Source organism: Camelus ferus, chromosome 1, assembly GCF_009834535.1.
Source record: "Camelus ferus isolate YT-003-E chromosome 1, BCGSAC_Cfer_1.0, whole genome shotgun sequence".
Lineage (NCBI taxonomy): Eukaryota > Metazoa > Chordata > Mammalia > Artiodactyla > Camelidae > Camelus > Camelus ferus.
In genome coordinates, this window is record NC_045696.1 from 38,669,247 (window position 1) to 38,692,991 (window position 23,745).

General features: G+C 35.8%; 1 protein-coding gene across 4 annotated transcripts in view; it reads left to right on the forward strand.

Moving 5' to 3' along the window:
• EPHA6 (EPH receptor A6) overlaps positions 1-23,745 on the forward strand; it is a 730,766-nt gene that overhangs the window by 478,812 nt on the left and 228,209 nt on the right. The gene's annotated exons all lie outside the window — the stretch shown is intronic.

The window sequence follows — 23,745 nt, forward strand, 5'->3', positions numbered from 1 at the left end:
TAAATGTCATATTCATTTTAAACTCAGCTCTATCATTGAATTATATTTTTGAGTTTAGAAATCCATCCTATTACTATCTTTATAAGGCTAATACAGCTGGCTTTTGCTGTGTACTTTGGTGGAAAAATATCCAAATACCTAATTGTAATAAAAATCTGTTCCCATCATTGTTAAAATACTTAGATTTGTATAAGAATGCAAAAATAGCAAATTTATTATAAAAATTCTTTATGAATAACAATAATGATAGCTACCATTTACTGAGCCTCCCATAAGTGCCAAAAATGATGTGAAGTGTTTTACATGTATTATCTTATTTAAACGTTTCAGCATCCAATGAGACCAGCATTATTTTCCTAATTATACTTCTGAGAAATCAGAAGCCTAGGAAAGTTGAGCAATTTGTCTGTATTCATGCAGTTGGTAAGAAAGCAAAGCTAAAATTTGAAACTGAGGGCCATCTTCTTCCAAGGCCTGTGCTTTTAACTACTCCACCATCCGGCCAAGTCCTTTCCTTTGAATTATAAAGTGCTAATGGTAAGACCGCTAACTAGGCCATAATTCCTCTGGTTTATCACTGAAAGTGAAGCTACGCTGAATGTGACAGAAAGAGTGTTTTATTGTTGTTTTATAGTAATGCACAATGTTGATCCATAAGAACTTTTTTGTTACAACTATATCTAACTAAAAAGTGGACGAGCACTGACATATCTAAATAAGAAAGAACACAGTTTCGGATTAGAGAAAACTAAGGGATAAAAAGATTACTTATACCCTAGATGTTTAAAGCCAGTGATAGTCATTTATAATCCTACCAGAGACGGTTGACTTTTCAAGCTAGAGATGAAATTATTGGGAGCAGAGTGCAATTATCACAAAGCAAAACTCTGTAAACAAAAGCAATGTAAAATATTCAGAAAGTGCCCCTACTATTTCCTATTGACTATTTTTTTCGCTGTCCCTATATCAAAACTTAACCTAGGTACAAAGCCAAACATGCAATTCAAGGTAAGTTTTGTCCAGGGAGGACTCACATCATTGTCTTGTCCAGGGTGTGTTTATTGCATCCTTGCATCTTATTTCACAGATCAAGAAATTCAGCTAACTTTTAACAAGTATGACAGTTTTGAGTATTATATCATCAAGTCAGAAATGTACTCTCAGACAAACTTATAATGCTAAATCTAGGTAAGTCATTTGTGTTCATCTGGGACTTTTAGATGAAGAGTCTAATCTAATAAGAAAACAATAAGTTCTTATCTAAATATTAAAATATTGACTTGGTTTTAACTTGAAATTTGAACTAATTGCACTTTCAGGACTAGAATTCTTTCAGAGGTCTTATAAAAGATAAATACTTTAAAATGCCTTAGCAGAGAGGTCCCATACTTACCAATAACCCAGTGTAATATTTACTAACTCAACAAAAAATGTGTTAAGACAATATGTGCTACACTCTGTGTGATGCTCTGGCGATAAAAAGGTAATGATAAGCTCTACAGCCTCTGTCTTCATGTAATTTATAGTCTAGATTTGTGGGAGATAAAATGAAAATTTAAATAAAAAATAGAAGATTGGATGACACGTGCTATCAGGTAGATATGGGAACTGTGCTATAAGAGCGTAGAGAAGAGACCCTGATTCAGCATGAATGGATCATGACGGGCTGGAGGATGGGAAAGGGGCTCATTCTTGGAAGAGAGGTAATAAAGAAAGAGCAGAAGCACTGAGGCCTGAGTCAGCGTGAAAAATTTGAAGAAGAACCAACTACTTGGTGTGACAACAATGGGGAGACTATGAAAGATAAAACATTGGGAGCTAAAGGCAAGAACTGTATACAGAGGCCCAAACGAAGGCGTTCTTTTGGCCGTGTTATGGGTATTGGGCCTTATGACGATATTGGGCATTCATGAGAGGATTGTAATTAGGGAGTAACATGGCCAGTAATATGTGCAAGACTCTCTGCTGAGCAATTTACACAAATTATCTTTTTAATTCTGACAAGGTTATATCTCTTTTTGGAGACTTAAGTAGCTTTACCAAAATCTGATAAGAGAACCTTAGAGGCACCTGACAGTGGCAGCCTCAGACAGCAAAACCATATTCTGAATTACTGATTTGTAAATGTCATGTGAGTGACTTTTATTACACCCTTGAAGAGACACAATATTTGAGAAGAGTCTGAAAAATATGTTTGTCTAAACTTGGAGTTTGGGTACACAGAGTGGCTCCCAAGTCAATTTACAGCCTGAGGGAAAATCATTTAAAGGATCATTTTTTATCTGGTTAGCTTTAAATTGCATTTTCAAAGCGTGCTGTTTATATCCAGAAGAGAATTTCAATGAATAATGTCATAGTAAGATATGGGTAGGTCTACTATAAATTCAGGAATATAATGATGTGAATCCCAACTGACAGCATCAGATTTTTTTGTTTCTCTATATACCATCATAGTGCATCTTTAAATTTTTATACCTTTTGTTTCTCTGGTAGTACCTGAACTTTGTAATGTCTACTTTCTCATTAACTTCTCTCTTGTGTATCCTGTTTAATTAACTGACTTTATAATGCGTTGAGATGGGGTGTGAAGTAGGGAGGTGAAATTAGGTGCTCTCTCATTTGATGGTCCGGTTCAAATTTTTTAAAGTAAGCAAAATGAGTAGTAATTAACCATATTATTTTACTTTGTCCAGCTTTTAGTTTGCTCACAACTAGTGAGACAATAATATAAAATATGAAATAATTCCTTTTCAAAATCATGTTCTTAACTGACTGCTTGTGCTCTATAAACATAGTGGTGTCTGAAGAACAATTACCATGACTCCTCTTGCTCTTTTATACCAGTGGTTGTTTTGTTTTTCTAGTCAGAATATGCTAGTGGAAACTGGCTAGCAAATTTAAAGATTACTAATTATGACTGCTAGCACTGTAAAAATAGCCTGCTTGAACTATAGCAATTGGTTTCCTCTCTTCCTAATTCTATAGAACAACCTCATTAAATATATTGTATATGAAGAGATAGATAGAATTGATTAATAAATCTATAGATAAATAGGTAAATAGATAGTCACTCATATATAATCACGAAAGACTTTCCTTTTGTGTTTCAATACTGACATTTTGTGTGTCTGCTAATCTCTTTCAGGACTAACAGTGTATAACTAAATATTATGTCCACTAAAAGCATTTATTGAGTGGCTATTCTGTACTGGTCTTTTTATTAGGTACTGTTATTGATTGTCCCATCTTTTTGGAATTGCTTTAACAAAATTACAATAAGCTACAGAATCAGTAGTGAGAAAGTAAGAATATATAAATATTCCATGCAAATCTTCTTGAAAGATAGGTGAAAAATAGATAGCTGTTAGAAGCTCTCTAATATAAGACATTTCTCAAATTAAAATAAAAATCATTTTATTCCCCAAAGTATCTCTTTCTCACACACACACACACACACACAATGGTTAATTATAGGCCTTTTTAGCTTTTATAGATAAAACAGGAAATTTTAACTGCCTCATGATTGTTTTTATTTCTGTGCTTATTTTCTGGAGAAAATGTGCTCCTTTCCAATGGAGAAAAAGATAAGAATTAAAACTCAAAAGTTATCTACATAGCCAATAATGTTATCCAAATCCTTAAAAACTGCTTGAAAACCACGTTTGATTCAAGTTTAAGAAAATTCTGTTAAAATTACACCTATATTTTTAAAAAGAAATAATTTAATGAAAAGAAAGTCAAACATTTGTTTTTATTTAAAACATCACCAGGATTTATCTAATATTCAAATATATTTTAGAGAAACAGAAAATACTTTTGTGGGTTCATTTTTAAAACCAAAATAAAATATATCCTGCTATATTGCAGTCAACTTAAACATTTTACTTATATAATATAAAAGAGCTTGTGAAGCTATCAAAAGGTAGGAGAATCCATAGCTTAAAGCCAACTTTTGAAAGAAAACTGGAATTTTACATATAACTTACCTCTTCCATTGCCTTTATGGTTTTCCAGAATGATCCAGGAGAATTAATGCATTGCCAACATATAAGCGATGCATTCCTTTTCCCTGAAAAGATTAATTATACCTTAAATTTTAACAACACATAAATTTAGGTTGTCACTCATAAGCTACATGAAGCATTCTCATAGCACGAAAGCCACATCTGCCATCATTTTAAAATATGCTATTGTTTACCAAAAGTAGTAAAGAAGGACTAAATTTATATCACTTGAAATAATTAACCACACAAAAATCATTATGAACAGCATTAACTAAACAAGCTATAAATTACTGAATCATACTATTGCAAATTAGAATCTATGTCATGTCTTGCACATTTAGACAATGAGTTATGTAGATATAAATGAATGAATTTAATCACTTAATTATTTTGAAAACACCCATAAGATTTAGCTTTTTGTAGTATGGCTTCATATTAAAGCAGTTTAATTAGTTTTAACAATGTATAGATGGGAAATGATCCTGAAAATTAAGGTAGAAGATTGTGTCTCCAGTTTCTTCTTCCTTAATCTATTTTTTATGTCCCCATTTGACTAATTTTTCTATACTTAACTTTGTACACTTAAAAACCCCAAGTCATTGTATATTTTCTACCGAATAAAATGTGAATTTCTCAACAAATATTCAAGTTTTCCTCCAGTCTAATCCAATTGACATCATTTTTGTCCTGTCTCCCTCTGGTTAACAGATACTCGAAAAAGTGTAAATGCTTTATGCACAAAATTTTCTGATTCTTCATCATGACTCCCATATGGAATAATCAAAAACCTATCATATTGCAAATGGTCAGTCCAGCTCACATGCTACTCCTCCTGAAGTGTTTTTGATCAGTCCAATGAGACGTCATCACTCTTTCCTCAAACTTTCTATAGTATTTTATTGTGGGAAGGCTTAATTCTTTGCCAGGTTCTTAGCTCTTTGAGATCAAGAACTGTAACCTATGTATCCTTGTGTGTCCTAAATGTCTGGTACACAGTTAGTTTCTAATATACATTTCATTAGATAAGTGAAGAATGTATAATTTCAAAAGGCTAAAATATGGAAGAATAGCATGTTGCCTACCAGTAAAAATAAGAAAGAATCAAATATTTTTATTTGCCACAGATAAGCAATATCACTTGCTATATTTTGGGTAATAAGCTATAACTGACTTGAGTTGTGTCATAACATGATACATGCAATTCTAATTACAAATTAGTTGTTAATTCTAACATTTGGGAGTATTTGAATAGAGTAAAATGACCTTTTTGTTGTTAAATGTATTTTCCTCCTTAAACACCTTTTTGAAAAATCGCTATGTGTGATCCAGTCTATTGGTTGAAACCCAACCTGTACTGCTTTAATGACTTAGGATGAAATTAGCTGCATCAATATTAACAGCAGCCAGAAATTTGGGGATGATTATTAATGGTGAAGCATGAAGCAGAAAGAGGACCAGCTGACCTGGTGGAGCAATAAAAAAAAGTTAATTAATCAAGCAGGAGGCAGACTTCATATTTATGAGTGTACCCAGAGAAGGATGAATTCCAGTATGTAAGACTTTAATTTGAAATAATCTCCAATCAATAGCACACTTTCAGTGTTGGCAGCCGTAGCTATCTATATGCAAACATCAGTAGGAATGAAAAACTTCTAACAGATTGTCTGAATATAAATTGGCCTACTTTACAAGGTGATGAAGACTGTTTCTGAAGCTAACTGGATACTTATTCAGCATGTCGTTAAGGATGCCCGCTTTGTTTAGGACGATGTGTTAGAAGCTTGATGTAACTTCTAATATTGAGATTTCATAACAACAGGTAATATTTATCGAGTTCTAATTATGTTTCAGGCACTGTTCTGTTCTTTATGGCTACTAACATACTTACAACTTGGAAAGGGGGTACTGCTATCATACCCGTTATTTAGGGACTGGAAAAACCAAAGCACAAAGAAATTTAGTTACTTACCAGATTCCCACAGCTAGGACTGAGTTCTCCTTCTGCCTATTCAATGTTTTCACTTTTCTTATTCAGCTTGGTTAGTGCTTCTAATTTTCTACATGATTATTTTTTATTCTTACCTCTCCACCAGTCCCTTAACTAATTATATTCCTCCTTAGAGTAATATGTGTTTGAATATAAACACAGATTTTCAGAAGACTGTAACTGTTTACAAATCACCATGCAACAAGTTCAGAGAGTTGTGTTTTCTTATGGTTTTATGGATTAATGCACACATAGTAGACCTAGTATAGCACTCTAAAGCAGTAAAATAATGCCGCTAGCCCCATTACCTTAAATGTGCAAGAACTTGATGAAGAATAGCTATTTGCATAGAAGATGGAAGTCTCCTTTTAAGAAACCTGCACTGACCAAAAACAAAAGACATTTTGCTTCAGTTTTGCATGGATCCAATAAAGATTTTAAATGATGGGAACAGAGCTTATGTACCATAAGACAGATTGAAGGCCTTAATATGAAAAATATTAAGGATCATAACTTTGCTAAATGGGCTGGAAAGAAGATCATTAACTATTAACAGGTACTTAGAAGTTATAAAATGTGCACATCAATATGGAGTGTTACAATTTGAATCATATCTGAAAGGGAGCTAACAAACAGCAATGGATCTATTTCTTAAAACAGAATATAGCTTTATTTTAAGCCAATAGCCTACAGCAAAACAAAAAAAAGTGACTTCTTTGGGATATAAACCATCATTCTTTTTTATTTTATTTATTTATTTATTATTTTTTGTTTTTTAAAAACCATCATTCTTTGACTGAAATCTTTTTCTTGAGATCAGGAACCTTTTATTTTTTCATTTTTGTAACTCATGTATTGCTTTGCATGTGCCTGACTAATAGAAAGCATTCAGTGAATATCAGATGAATTGATGTTATCCAGTAAATACTTAATGAACATACATCTGTTGTTTCAAACAAACTATATGTGTTCTATTAGTCTATCTATATGTTTTTAGTACCTTACTTTTATTTGTTTATTTGTGTATATATTAATAATGCAGTATATCAAATGCTGGTCAAAGGGTGCAAGTTTCAATTATGTAGGATGAATAAGCTGAAGATTTAACGTACAGCATGGTGACTATGGTTAATAATACTGTATGGTATATTTGAAATTTCCTAAGAGAAGGGATCTTAAATGTTCTCACCCCACATACACACACACAAAATATGTGAAGTGATGATGGATATGTTAATTAGCTTGAGTGTGGTAATTATTTTACAGTGTATACTTACATCAAAACATCACATTGTACACCATAGAGCATACAATTTTTATTTGTCAATTATACCTCAATAAAGCTGCAGGAAAAAATAAATAAATAATATATGTTCTCTGTCTTCAGGAAGCTCAACACTAAACCTCACTAGAGGCTCTTATACAGAGTTCCTTATTTATGTCTTTCCCAAAGTCTAATTTTAATTTGACTTGATTTGAGATGAGATGGATTTTTTTCTATCAGCCATGATATAAATTGCCTGAATTTTTCTGTCAAGCTATTTGACTTTACAACCTTGAATTCTTTAACAGAGCAAAAAAAGTTCCTAAGACATTTCAAATTGCTCCAAATTTAGTGAAAAATACATTCCCTGTATAATACTTGAAGATTTAGAGCCATTCCTTAGACTACACAAATCAGCTTTATTGACTTATATTGTGAAGTGGCTTTTAAAAATGTCATATTTTAGTTGTTAGAAAAGCATCAAGGGCAAAGCGAAGAAAACCTAATCCCTTAATATAAGTTTATGGAAGCTATCCGGAACTGCTGGTATGATTCTTAATTGTGGTTGACCTCTCACCCTCATCCATTGCATGATCGCTTGCTGTTCTCAAGACCAGGCTGGGAGTATTGTGTTGTTCACTCGTTACTTCTGGAATGGTGTATTAAAGCACGAGGGTAGTTCCAGTTAGCTATAGGGTGATGCCCAGGGGCAATATGTAGTTCTTACAGGAAGAGGCTAGAAACACAGGATGCTGGGATGGACGTATCCTTTAGAAGTCATGGACTGCAAGGATGACACAGCATTGCCTTGGATCCTTTCATAGCTTTATTTCCTATTTCCTGATTTAATTCCATTCACCTGGTAATCCATCATTTTCAGAGCCAAAAATTTTTGAGAGTTGAATGAAAGAGTTATTCAAAATGTCCAAGTCAGGTAAAAAGTATTTTATATGAACTATGTAAACAACTAAATATTATCTGCCAATGTCAAAACATAAAGACATATATAGTTTGAATTTTATCTGCCAGAGTACCAGTACGCAGTAAAAATAATTTTAAATTATCTACTGTACTATCTCATAAATGTGTACGAACCCAACACAAGGCATGTGTTTTTGCTTTATCTTACTGTGACGTCACAGTACTGAATGGACGGATGTTTATAAAATAAACCCAGCCAGCTCTACCAAGCCCTGTGTGAAGAACTAAGAAGCAGCTTAAGTATTTGCATTACACTTTACTTTTTCAAGGGAAACAGTAGTTCCCTGAATTTAAATTGAGTAACAAGAATTCTCGGCAAAGTAGCAGAAGCTGTTTAAAAGATTTAGCTGTGTGCGCACAAACCTGAGCAATACAGGCGTGAGCAGATTACGGACTCTGTGATGGGCAAAGGAGCAGAGTGTAGCAACCTGACCGCAAGATGTAAAATAGCTGAGTCACAACAAACTGAGTTTCATATTCTCTTATGCTTTTGGAAAACTGAGCATCCTTTTTAAAATGTTCTTGCACTGTAGGTATTTTTAACTTATATAGTTATCTTGTATTTACTGGCTACAAAACCAGAGAGCAGACCAAATGACTTTTTCAACAATCAATTTCAACATTTCTGTAAACAATAAACATTGCTATAATAAAATCACAATACACTTACTGAACTTAGCATACATATGTACACATATATATATGTACATATACTTAATGCATTTATTCTGCATTTATATACACTTCCTATTCTCATTCTAAAATGGAGCGAAATTGGCTCTGTTTTCAGTATTGCTGCATAAGCTGTTATCCTTGGACGTAAAAGGATTTATTTCTAAATTTGATCTAAAGTTTGTTCCTAAATTTGACATAATGAGAAAGAAAGTGAAGAGCTCTTGAAAGGAAGCAGCAAAAGCTAGAGTAGGCAGAAGAATGTTTAATTGTCGAGTTTATTTTTTCACTCCTTCACTCAATTGAAAAATATTAAAGAATAGGCCAGATATAGAGACAGGCACTAAGGATTCAGAGATGAAAAGAATAAACTTGTTCCTGGCTTTCACAAAAGCTAGTTGAGCAGTTCATAAAATTACATGAGGTTAAATGGGGCTACATGTGATATTTTTATAAAATTACAAGAGATTGAACAAGGTTACATGTGCTGTTTTGAGGAGCACAAAGAGAAAAACCCAAACCAATTTGTGTCAACAGAGTCCTCCAAAAAGTAATAATATCTTGAAGGAGACTTTAAAGTTAAATAAAACTTGGCCATGAAAATATTGGGGATGGAGGGTGGGGTGAGGGGATAGGATAAGAGGATTGGGGAGTCTCTCGTGTGTGCATGTAGAGATGAAAGATTATGGAACTTTCTAGTAACTGAAAGAATTTCAATGTGGCTAGAACTGTGGTTCTCAAAATGTGAACCCTGTACCAGAAGCATCCAGCTATACCTGGGAACATGTTAGAAGTGCAAATTTTCAGACCCTACCTCAGCCTTATTGGGTCAGAAATTCTGGGGATGGGACTGAGCATTCTGTTTTAACAAGCCCTCCAAGTAATTCTGATGGACACTCTAGTTAGAGAAGCAGTAGCTTCATCAGAGAGTACAAGGAAACGGGTAAGGAGCAGTGGGGGTGATAATCTTGGTACAGGAAATATAAGACAAGGGGCTAGGTTCGTATGCAAGGGCCATACAGTGTCACCCCTTATCTTGCTACTGAAGCTAAAACCTTCCTGAGTTTTTATTTTTCTTCCAGTTATCTGTAGTTTTGGACACAGGCAACCCAGTCAGAGCAAGCTTTCCATAACTGACTTTTCTGGAACCATTGCCAGCACATCTAATTATTTCCACACCTTCACTTTATCCACACTAAAAATAAAACCTTCCAGATATCTTTTTCATTGTCATGCCTATAGATGTCATAACTTCTAAATTTCCTGGAGACTATTTTAGCCTTAAGAATTCACCTACTGAAGGTGCTAGAACCTTGGGAATTATCAATTTAAATTCTAACACATGCTTGCTCTCTGCCAGCGTGTAAGCCTACATATTTCTCTTGACAGTTCGTAGTTGGTCTCTGGACTTTCAAGACACAGTGAATTATGACCTGCTCACCAGAGCCTCCTGAGAAAACGAGCTGAGCCATCCCATACCAAACCTTCAACAAAAATTGGTCAGCTGCAGAAGTCCTGGGAATTAAGTTATCTGGGAAACTTCATGAATCTAGATATCATAGAGGTAATGGTGATATGTTAGCAAAGCAAAGTTAGACACCAAGACTCATGTGCCACACAAACGTGTCACTGATTTGTCCCAGGCTAAGTAACTTTGTTGTGTGTTCTGATTGCTAAAGGAAAATGATACATTCAGGAAGGCCACATAGGACTTGGTGTTTTGGTCTAGGAGGATTCTGCACTCTAGGCTTTAATTCCTCATCAGCAAAATAAAGGGAATGTGCCAGATTATCTTACCATGCTCTACAAATGAGAAACTTCCTAGCAAAGTGATTAAAACCTTGGGCTAGACCAGTCTGGATCAGCATCCAAGCTCTGATGCTCCGTAGCCATTAGCACCTAAGGAGGGCAAGTTCGTCTCTTTAAGCTTTGGTTTCCTCATCCGAAAACTAGATGTATTCATTTGCTTGTACAATGATTCATTCAACCAATATTCGTGAGAACCCATTCTGAATTCTGTACTAAGTGCTATTCCACATGCTAGGGATAGAGCAGAAATAGACAAAGAGCCAATAAACCAACAATAAGTAAAATATTTAGAATGTCAGGTGATGCAGAGCTTCGGTGTGTTGCCTCAACCCCCGCTTCAGGACCCAGACCTACTCTCAGCTTGTGGCTGTGCTGTTGCTGAAGACACACCGTTGAATTCCTTTCCCCAACATCGCCTCTGTCCAAAAGAGGATGCGTGCCACAGGGGCAGCCAGAACACAAGACTGATCAGTAAGAGGCACAAAGATTGGTCCCATTGCTTCAGTTCAGGACAGCTCTGAGGGACCACCTCAGCTCCAGAACTCCTTGAGGTTGGCTGAGGTCTTTGTAGCCACCACATCACAGTTCAACTGCTCCATTTTCCCATTTCTACTTCCCTCCCTCCCCTGCATGTCTGTGCTGAGGTCACTCCTCAATAAACCTGCCGCAGACAGAGACCCAGTGCAGAATCTGTGTCTCATAGAAGTCCATCTCAGACAGGTGATGAGAAGCGCTCTGGATGAGAGTAAAGCTGAGGAGGAGGTTAGCGAGTACCTCCCTCCTGATGTGGTCATGAAATGTTAACTATCACTAAAATCCTAATTATGACTGTGAGCTAGGCAGCTGGCAAAAAGACTGCATGGGGGAGGGCTTTGTGGTTGGCCTTGAAGAAAAGGAAGGATATAAATAAGCATAAACAACAAGGAGATTATTCATGATATCAGCTGATTCAAGCAATTCCATTTGGCAGATATATCACAGATAAATCAACAACTAAAGAGAACTAGTGAAGAAGAATTTTGGTTAGAAGCTCAAGCTTTGTACTGCACCCTGAATTTAGATCTTTATCACTTTCTAGATACCAGACTTTGGGCAAGTCAGTTAACCACCATGTGCCTCAGTTTCTACATCTTGAAAATGGATATAAGAATACCACCTACTTTCTGGTGTTCTTCTGAGTATGCAGTGGTTCAGTGTGTGTAAAGTACTTGGCAGATTATCCAGCATGTGTTTATAGCTCAGTAAGTGTTGATTATTAATACAGATTTTATTGTTATTAATTTTCAACTGTAAAATTCCATTCTAGCAAATTCAAAGCTGTACTTAAAAAAATAAAACAATATTCTTTGTTGTCTTGTTGCATGTAGACATCCTACAATGGCAATCAAGTCATTCTCTGATCCTTCCCTTTGACATTTATTTTTTCATGCTCCTTAGCTCACCCTTGAGATGGTTCGCTACTCTTGGTGTTAGTTTTTGTTTAATTTTTATAGGTAATGTATAAGAATGAGTGAGATGCTCCAAGATGAGTTGACCTTCCAGGGCTTAAGTGGTGGAGAACTGGACTCAGACAAGGAAAGAAGCTCCACATTTGAACTTCTAAGATATCAGATCTTAGCCAGCATAGTAGGCAAGTCAGGGAGCCTCCATCAGTCCCATTCCAGCAACATCATCCTGTGGACTCGGAATCACTGTCCATCCTGTTTCAGTGGTAATCAAACTACGTATGGGTTGGGCCACCTTTCTTTTAAATACTTAAATTATAAAAAGTCTTAGTGCCAACGGACAGCATAGCATAGTGGTTAGAAGCTCAAACTCCGGAACTAGACCATCGATACTGAAGTCTGGTGCTGCCACTTCTGTCTGCATGACTATGGGCAAGTTAATTAACTTCCCTGTGCCTTAGTCTCTCTAACTATAAAGTGAAGCTTGTAATACTACTGTCTCATATCATGTGAAGATTAAAGAGGTCAGGACACGTGAAGTGTCAGAACTGCAGATGGCACACGTAAGCACTTTAAAAGTGTCATTATAATAATCACATACTCTTCTGAGGGGGACTCCTTCACTGAGTCTAATATGATTTTTTGAGTGATCCTGGGCTGTGAATCAGCTGCCACTCATCTCCATAAACAGGAAAGAAAAAAATTAAGAAGGAAGAAAAATAATGTAATTCTGGTAAGAAACCTCCCTTAGGGTACCCTCTGTGGAGTCCTCTTCTGGCTCTCAACAAGAAATGACATGACTTATTACCCGTAGCTGCCTACCCCATTATAAATGTTTGAGAATGAAATAAATAACTGAATAACTGATTTCCTTGCAAAGGAATAAGCATCCCACAGAAAATCATGTTCAGCTGTATATTGAAAACTATATTGTGACTCAGAATAGGTATTGGTTATGCAACTACTTCTGTAAGTAATAAGTTTGAGTATCCTGTTTGAAGAAGGATTTAACTTTTTCAAACTATGGAATGGATACAAGTTTGAGAATTTTTGAACTTTTATAAAATCACATTTTACCTTGCATAATGCCTGGAAAGAGGGCTACTGCATTCTTTTCCAAATTAACCCAAGTTGCCCGGCAGACAGAGCACCATGTGGGAACAAACCAAGGCGACTAGGAGGCCTTTAGCACTCTCTTCTTTTTTCTGTCGTGTTTTGTACTGCAGCGCAAAATGCCTTTTGAATCCTTCTAAATCCTTGACAGCCGATTTTTGTCCGTTAGAGACCCACTTCTCACTATTTGTATTTATCCATCTTACCAACTGCATCCTATTAGAACTACCTGGCTGTCTTTTTGTCATTTTCCCTCTCTCTTCTTGCTAAACTGTCCCCTGGGATGATGGATTTCAAATTGTATTAACGAAATAGGCAATTAAGACACCCAGTAACACCCATGGTGATCTTCTTTTAAGTTATGTACCTTGAAATTGCTATTTGCTTGAATTCAGCAATATTTTTAAGGACTGTAAAAGTATATCATTCATGATTAGGCTCTACCCAACCCTTGAGATTATTAATAGAAGCAGGCAAGAAAAATTTAATGTTTTTTATTAAAACAAAAAAAAACCCTACACACATGAAACCTTCACACATGAAACTCTATCTGCTTAAGATAGAGAAGTATTTTAATGGAAATGAAAGCAAATTGGGTAAATAAGAAGTTGATGGAGTAATTCTACCTTAGCACTGATCAGTGACATCTAGAGTAAGGCCTGAGAATTTAACACAGTTGAGGAGAGAAGGGGCATCTTATTTGGTCCATGACTGGGAGGATAGTTGATATAGTCTTATATGCATCCTTAGCTTAAGGCTTCCAGTAGCTAATGCTATGGAAATTGGGGGATCCGGGCAGGTGAAGAATGCCAAAACTCAGTTTGGAAAATGAAAACAATTAGAAAAATACTTTTTGTTGATCTTCAGAAGAGAAGCAGAATAGAAAAACTCACTTGAAGCTAGATATATGCACTTCTGTTGCCTGAGAGGCAGGGGCAGGGAGTGGGAGGGAAGAGCTTAACACATGAATTAGTGAATCTAGTAAGAATATGAAATTTAGAAATTCTTCTCATGTGCTTTAAAAGGTGATAGAGTGATTTCTCTTAAATTTTTTGTTAATCATTCAGAATTATTTAATCAAGAATATTGCTTAACAGAGCACACCCAAACATATATAACTAATCTAAATCATTAATATCACTTATTAGAGGTGTGAGAGGATTACACTGATCGTCAAATTTCATGTTCTAGAAAGAAAGCTGAATGCTTTCAGCCACTAAGTAGCATGACTTTTCCCACATACATGCTAACACATCTAAATTGCCCTTAATTATTATGGGGATGCCTTCTCAGAAAGCTTGACTAACTAAACAGAGGAATGTTGATTTTTACTTGCATTTCTTGTCTCCCTAAAAACATTTGAGGCAGTTTAAGACAAAATGTTAATGTATAAAATGTTTAATAAACCAGAACTGGAAGTAGAAAATTAGATCCATAAAAACAAGAGGGAACAAAGTCTTGTGTTGATCATTATTACTAGTGATGCTGTGTGTGTTCACCATCTCTGCCTCTGAGATTTCTGGCAGCAGCCAGAGAATAGAGAAGTGATCATGCTTTTACAATATGAAGCACAAATGCTGGAGGTAAGCTGTATGGAGGCCACTGAGGATAATGGCCTCAAGCAGAGTTTTTTCAACAAATGCAGAAGTTTGTTTGTTTCACGTGGTGTTTTCTGACCACCGCCTTTGATAGAAGCAGACCTGAAGTAAAGTGTCACTGACTGAAGGTGGTTTTCCTATGAATGGAGTGAGATAAAGAGAGAGGAAGGTTACTTAGTGTATTCCATGCATACAGACTTCAAAAGAGAAAATATACCCAGTGAACGAATGAAAAGAATCACCCCTCAAATCTATTTTCTAAGTGTTTTGTCCTTTGGTCAGGAACTGAAAATTAGAATACCCTAAGACCCTTTGGTTGTTAAGTACCAAAAATACCATAAGCTAAGTTAAGGGAAAAGAGCTACAAAAATGTCCCAGACAGGACTGCAGGGGAAAGCATGGGGCATAAATCCAGGCTTCAAAAAGGACTGAAACAAGAAATCGGAAAGCCCTGGAAATGAAAGGCAGCCAATCTTTTTCTTGGTCCACAAAGTCACACATCTCTGTTTCTCTCTCTCAAGGATAGTTTTACCTGCATCTATGTTCATTTAGGAAAAAGTATCTTATCTGCCCCATGGCTTGCAAATTCACATTTCCCCTTCATTTCAACCATTGATCAAAATAGCCAACACGGTGAATTCCTGTCGACTGAAATAAATGCACAGCCTAAAAGTTGAGAGTTATGTTTTCTTTGGCGGGAGGACTCAGAGCCAGGATGACAGCCTCTCAGACGCTCTGAGGGACTGCTCCGAAGAGGTAGGGGAGGAGCTAGGATATATAGGAGCTTTACAGCAAAGACCAGGTAGTTGGAACAATAAAAGATTACCTGTTATCTAAAGAAAAGCAGGCATCTCCAGTTAAAGAATTTAGTGGTTTTCTATGTATGGGAGGAAGCAAACATTTGGGTTTATTGAATTCATTCCTTTGACAAGCATCTAGCTATCTAGGGTCATTATTTTGTCCTTTATTATTCTGAGTCCACTCAGAGGGCACCACTGTGAGTGGCTGCAGAGGCTGGACTGCAGGTCTGTCCTCACTTGGGGGGGGTGGCAGCCACTGATGACTTGGTTTCAGCATTCTTTGTTTACTGATACAGTTGCAGTATTTTCATTCACAATCCTAATCCCAAATTCCTGGAAGAGAGAATGTGGGTGGCCCAGTTTGAATCAGATCTCCCAATTCAAGACTGGGAGCTGAAGACAGAGAGAACAGTCTTCTAAGGCCCTGCCCTGGGTGAGGCAGTTTTTGGAGACAGGAGCTGTTTCTGTGTACTCTGAACAAATACCCTAAAAGATGCTTACTAGTGTTTAATGAAGGCTTATAATGTGAATTCTCAATTTTTGTCTTGAGGGATGGTGGAAGGTAAAGGAAATGCAGATATCTTTCTGCTGTTAAAGCTAAGGTGCCCAACCGACGTTTTTGCTCAGGCAAAAATAAAACCTCCCCACATTAGCACTGAAATGGGCCGCAGGCAAGGCAAAGACTGTCCTTGGGGAGCAGATTTGAATCCACTCCCACAATTAAGCCTATTCTAAATTGAAAGCCCAGAGTTCCACACCACATGACAAAAAAAATGATGATTCTGACCTGGAAAATTTTCAGAGCAGGTGTTCCAAATCATCAAAAGGAACCCCACGGAGGACTTTTCCTGTGGAAAACATTATATATTGAGCTGCATAGTCCTGCAGTATACTTTCTAGGACAAGCTATGGAAAAAGTATGTTATACAAAATGGAATAGGTTGTCTCATTTTGTAGAGTTTTGAACCATTGCCTTTTGTCTGCCAAAGAAAACGATTTCAGTTTTGATAAAGTTGATGGTGCACAATTCTTTACAGCAGCAGTAGGATGGCAGAATTATTTGTATCCAGAAATCAATTCCAGTTGGTGAAAGTGAAACCCATATCATCAGCATATAGAAAGAGGGTGTGAGTCTATCTACCAAAATGGCTCAAAAGCAGTTTGTCTACAATCAGTATCATATTGTGAAGATATTAGTTTAAAAGATGAATAAATAAAACACAATGCTGATTTATATCACATGAAATTGTGAATGGGTATGTCAGGAAGTTTTTCCCCTTTAGTTCACCAATTTTTAGCATGGTATTTATTTACTCCCATGTTTCCAGAATCATCATACTAAGCCTCAGTTTTGAGTTAACCTGATTCTCTGGGCAGTGAAGTAAAAGTCCAGTAAAAGAGCAATATGCAAAACACACAATCTTATTTTCTTGAAAAGAATAGCAGTAAATAGTAGAGAAATACTGTACCCAAAACCCTCTTGCTTCTAGTACAAACTGTTTGACTTGGACACCTCACTTGTGGTTTAAGGGAAAATGTAACTTAAATAATTGAGGGGCTCTGAGAAGATTGATAGAGCCATAGTTTTATAGGACTATGGATTGGTCCTTTTTAAAACAGAGCTGATTCTCCTTAAATCTTTCCAGAACCAGTGGTAGTAATTGGCTAGGAGTCAGCGTAACTTGTTTGGTGTTATTCAGACCAGGCTTCAACCAGTTTCCAACAATGAATCCAAAAACTTACCCTACAACTTACTCACTTTCAGGGGATGATCAAATGAGTTTTGGCATGAGGAGTAGCAGGTCCCTGTTAGATGCCTGGGATCTAAATCACTTGGGGCACTGCGCTTGTGTCCATAAAGCTAAGGGAGATTGCATCCCCACTCCAGCACTGCTGGTTTCTGTGCTTTCATAAATACTTGTGCTGATAACTACTATATATAAAATAGATAAATAACAAGGTCCTACTATGTTCAATACCTTGTAATAGCCTATAATGAAAAATAATATGAAAAGGAATATATATGTATATGTACGTATATATATATATGTATGAATCATGCTGTACACCAGAAACTAACACAGCATTGTAAACCTACTATACTTCTATCTAAAAAAAATACTTCTACTGAAGCCATATAAAGGATAAGTGTAGCGTCAAATCTGCTTTCATTAACTGAGAAAATTAAGTAAAGGTCTTCCATAGGAATTTGTTTAGCTCCAGATTTGGTGGTAATGAGTTTATAATTAGATGGGTTTAAATTGGGCAGATTCTTCCACAGTCTGATTTTGGCATGTTGTCTTGCTAAACTTGCCAGAAATGTCAGTTCATGTGTTTTTATTTTGATTTGCTTGTTTTTACATTCACTCAGTTTTTATTAAATTGGTGAGTGAGATCCTTTAAATATATGATAAACAGGACTGATTTCCCCGTGAAACTAATCTGTCTATTAAAGAAAAAAAAGGAGGGGGAATCTCTTGGCAGAGTATTTGGTATTCTTTGTATAACAAAAGGTAATTTTATAAAGGTTAAACCCCACCATCCCATTTCACCTTATCCTTCCAACCCAACCATCCAGTCATGGGGGCAGACATACTCAGAAGGCTGTGTTCAACATCAAATTTTAAAAAATAGCAAATGGAGAAAGAGAATATCCAGCTCAAGAAACATAATGAACAATGAGAAGTTATTGTACATAGTATAGAAATATAAAGACCCACATACCCTCCCTTCCCCTTGTATTAGGATATGTGTATGGATAAATATAGCTAAATTCTTCCCTCTTTGGTTCATTATCTTAAATAGGACTACCAATTTCAAGTAGCAAAACCCCAACTGGCTTATTGAAAAAATGGGTCATCATTGCTTTCTGTAACCAAAGTCAAGGAGTAGTGTGAGATTCAGGCCAAATTCAGGCTCTCCAGCGTGTCCTCAGTACTTTCTCAGTCTCAGTTCTGCTTTCTTCTCTATTGGATTTATTTCCAGAAAGATTTTTTCCATATTTTTGCAAGAGTTTATATCTCCAGTAAGAAGTGCAATTCTGATAAAATTCACATGTCTATCAACTCTGCTTCTGACCCTGAGTATGAAAGGTGACTTGAGAAAAACATAAGCATGCTGACTGATGCCAATTTAAATGTTCATGATCCATCACTTGCCTCGCTGTCCAGCTTCTTATTTGGCCTCTTGGTCTTTGCCTCAGACCTCCCAGAGTACACAGAATAAGCTCCTGAAGATATTGTGCTTTTTGGGGTCTCCATATTTGTGATGTCGTTTCTTCAGACTAGAATGTCCCAAAGCTATTCATCACCTTGGTGACTTGCAAATTTATTCTCATCATTCCAGCTTGAGCTTAAGAATCACCTCCTTTGTAAACCTTCCTTTCCTTCTTCCTTTCAAGGCTGTTACTCTCCTACTCTTCCCTCATGACCTTCACACATACCTCCATTTAGCAACAGTGTTACTGTGTTACAGTGAAGGTTTACACATCTGTCCCCCTCACTAAGGAGAAACTACTGTGAGGACAGGAAAATATGCTTTGCTTTTCTTTGTCTCCCCAACCCTTACAGCACAGTGTTCAGCACATTCTAAATGATTAATTTTTTTTGTTTTTGAATGAATAATGACTCAATGAATAAGAATGTCCTCAGGAAATTTTCTAGAACTTTTTCTAAATAATCAATGCGTATTTTTTATTCTTTTTTTTTTTAATTGAAGTATAGTCAGTTACAATGTGTCAATTTCTTGTGGATTGTTTTCTTTAAATATTTTTTCTATGGAAAACAGATGCTAAGTAAATCTTTTATTTTATAAGACTTAACGAAACTTGTGATCTCTGTACATGTAATTAAAAACCTGTTTACCTCAAACCACACTAACCTTTATATTAAGAAGCTATAACCTCAAGTGCATGTATGTGCCTACCAATATGCAAATACCTACTATTAACATTATGGTACGTGTTGAATACTGTTTGAAATTGAACATCATTGGCCCAAGGTCAGTGATTTAGGGAATTTGTGAAATTTGTAAGGAATTCAATTCTACACTGAATCTTTAAAAAAAAAAAAAAGTTGAAGTATGTATTTTGGTAATGTGAGTATTTCATTTGAAAAAAAATGTTATCAAAGACGTATCTCAACTGTCAGTAACTATATGAAATATAGACAAATTACAAATTAAATTCTTGACAATTAGAATGTTAACAATAGTTCCAGGAATTTAAATGCTTCAATCTCTTTTCTTTGTTCTTTGACATTTGTCACATGAAGCCTACCTGTAGCAAGGCCTCGTGACCATTTATTAATGCAGATAAGAATCTCTGGGAAAAAAAAAAAAAGACAAAAAGTGTTTCATCATGCTACAGCACCTGCCTCTGCTTCTGCCTTTCCATCAAGTCGTACCAGACTCACATTTTCCAATTATCCCTGTGTCATTTGGCATTTTTATCTGACAAGTAAATTAAGATCATCAGGAGGAGTGAATCCTGAAATCTTCTGTGTCCCTGAGTAGCCACAGTTTGGTGTATTGAATTGCATTGTTTCTGGGGAAGTGACAGAGCAGTGGAGGAAAGACATCTGTGAAACCATTTTCTGAAAAAGTATAATCCCAGCTAAGGGTCTTTACCTCAATAGAAACGATCCACGAGGTTTGTTTCCATCCAGCTGAGAAGACAGATTCAGTAGCTGGCTTACAAGAGTAGAACAGAGTCTCTTGGTAGTCTCTCTCTCTCTGTCTCTCTCTTCCTCTCTCTCTTTTGTAAACCAGTCTTAGAGATATTTTTCCTGTTGGCAGATGGAATCAAATACTGGATGAATGTAAAAGGAACGTGTTAATACAGTTTCAGGCCAGTACCTCTTCCTCTCAATATCTACTTCATTCAAAGCCTAGGCAGGGATATTTGAATTAAAAAGTTAACTCACACTATTTTCTATTAATTTATTTCTGAATCTATTAAATACCAAAATACAAATGAATAAGAGATTATTTATGTCACTGGGATGTTTTTAAGCATTACTATTACCAAACTAATCATATATGAAAGTTTTTTTTTAGTCAGAGGCATTTATTTCTTGTATCTAGAACGCTGTCTTTATCTCTTCTTCGTGAAAGTATACATTCATTAATCCTTATTCTGTGTAAGGCACTATGTTGACTTCATGTGATATAGAAAGTTGAATTATATTCTTTCTGTCCTCAAGAAGCCTATGGTATAGTTGAAATGGGCCAAAAAAAAAAAAAAATCTTCAGAAAATGAACCATTTTTGATAGTTGAAGTTTTCAGACAGAGGTTTGGCCTTTAAAGTGTTATTTTTATAATTTTTAAATATTTTGGAGAGAAACATTTTTCTAATCATGCATCCACAAACTCCTATCTTCTAAATAAAATATATTGGACATAATCTCAGCAGTTTTTAATTGACCTTGGATGATCATGTTAATGTACTGAGTTTTAACATAGTGAGCCCTTCGGTGTGCCTTGAATTTTATAGGGCTATTGATCCTAAATTCCTGGCTCCAGAGTAGTATATATTTTGAAACTTTATGTGAGATTTTCAGTTTTCCTGCTTTTTCTTTCAGTCAGCCTAGCAGTGTGCACTTCCATTCAGCTCCCTCTCTTTAGATATTTCATGCCTGACCTTAACTTTTAATTTACATCTACTCCACTGCTTTGTGAGCTTGGAAATCAATAAACATGTCTGAAGTAAGAGTGTGAGGCACTGCGGCTGTTCTACGAGTAAACCCTGCGTTCTTTAGTACGTGAACACCTGTCAAATGTTCTCTTCAGAGGCTCTTTTTGTCTGTCTTGTTTACCACTGCTCCACTGCATTCCACATAATTGAAGTTGCTATCTAGCCGAATTCAAATACATGTGATAACATGAGTATCTGAACCAGGAAAATCCCTGTGGGGGTGGGAGAGAATGGGAATGAATCTAAGAAATACTTTGAAATGCAGGGACAAACCACCTGAATTGTGTGAGGGCTTAAGTCCAAGGTTTCAGACTTGGACTCTTCTAAGAATGGTGTACTTACTGAGATGGAATGATTTTACCCTCTAGGGAAATGAGAAAGTCTGAATATTTCAAAATACTATTTTGAAGATAATTATCTGACCACATACTGGGGGATGAGTTAGAAAGAGACACTGTAGAAAGGCAATCTAATAGAAAATTATTAAACTAGCCTAATGATGTGAGGCTGGAGCCTTAGAGGTGATACCAGTGGTAATAAAGACAATGGAAGACACAATAAAGATCTGACTCTGGACCTGGAGTTTTAGGGAAAGGTAAAATAAAAGATGACCTCAGGTTCAAGTCCAGGTGGCCAAGAGTATAAGATTATTTGCAAAGTCACAAGATTATCTTCATCTAGGAGAAGTATTTCCTCAGCTTTCATTCCTGTCTCACACTCCTATGTCCACATGACCATACAGTGTTGAGATTTTACAGATTGATGACTCTCCATTGTATACTGCTACATGTTTATATATATGCCTCATTTCAGAAGGTCAAACCAATCCTGATTGCAATATATACCCTGAGAGGGGGAATTTTTTTTTCCTGAAAAAAAAAAAAAATGCTAAGGAGATCCTGAATTGATTACCAGTAAACCCTAAGATTAACTTACTAGGTACTGTCCATCCATTACTTTGTTGAGATTTCTGCTGTGTTTTAAGAAATTATTTTGGTGGAGTGATGAGATAATATCATTTGAAATTTTAATAGTTACTCTAAAATTGAGAGTCATAAATAAAACATGTGAATATGAAACAAATGCATTCCACCATTTTTCACTGGGCAGCATTTTGAGAAATGCTTTATTAAAAAAAATCATATAACTGCTGTTTCAGTAACTTTAAAAACATGTTCAAACAGAAAAGAGTTAACTTTAAAAAGCTATTGCATAGAAAATGGCACAAAATACAAATAACAGATTTTACTTTGAAATGTAAATATAAACTAGAATAATCTTGATTACACGGAGACAAAATCATATGCCTTCATATAAGAAAATTCTTTGGTTAAAAATAGCCCAATTGCTTTTCCCTCATACTTTCCTAAAGACACGAAATCTATTTTTTTAAGAATTTGGATTCCAAGTAAAGAACTTCAGTTTTTTTTTCTTTAAATATAAACAACTAAAGCAAACCCTTCTTAATAATGTCATCATGACTTATGCCAGGCATTGGCTAGGGCTAAGACCTGCTCACCAACAATTTTGCAACTCTTTTTGGAGAATTGCTTCCTCTTAAGGAAGTGTGCTTCTTTCCAAACCATAAAATGAAATATATCATTTTAATATACTTACCTTTTTCTAAGACTACAGACTCATTCCATAGAGCAAAGAAACATTTCCAATGAGCCAGTCACAAATAAATTTTACTTCTTACCGTGGATTTACTGTGTTTCTTTTTAGGACAGGTTTGCTCTCTATGGTGTTCTTGTGTGGGTAAATTACAAATATATATACATTTTCTCCTACAAAGCTAATTACAAATAAACTTCTTCTCAGAGTTGAAAAAAATTAATAGGTGGTACCACAGGCAAGTTTTCACAACAGAGGAGTTTATAGCTATACTATATTTTTATGGAATCCATTTGGTAGATAATTTTATGGTTTGTTTGTCTAAGTGTCTGTCAATTAGTCAAGTCTTTGAGGCCTCTAACCAAGAATGGCTCCTCATCCTCCCCTCCTCTCCCCTTCCTTTCCATCCTCCTTCTCCTTCCCCTCCCCTTCCTCTTTCTTCTCCCTCCAACATGTTATATTTCCAAACTCCCACTTTGCTGACTCACTGCCAGATGCTGTTTATTCTCAGAGCACACTGCAGTTTCTCTTTTGTAACAGTTTTTACTCTTGTAATTATTTGTTCATCATTTATCTTCCCCACTGAGCCTTAAATCCAGGAGGAAAGTCTGTTGTTCACCACTGTATCCCCAGTGTCTGCCTCAGTGCCTGCCGTGTAATAAGTGCTCAATAAACATTTGGTGAATGAAGTAATAAATTCTCAACCTTGGATTCATATGTCTAAGCTTTATCTGCTCAGCCTAATTAAATGTAAAAGTCTGTACT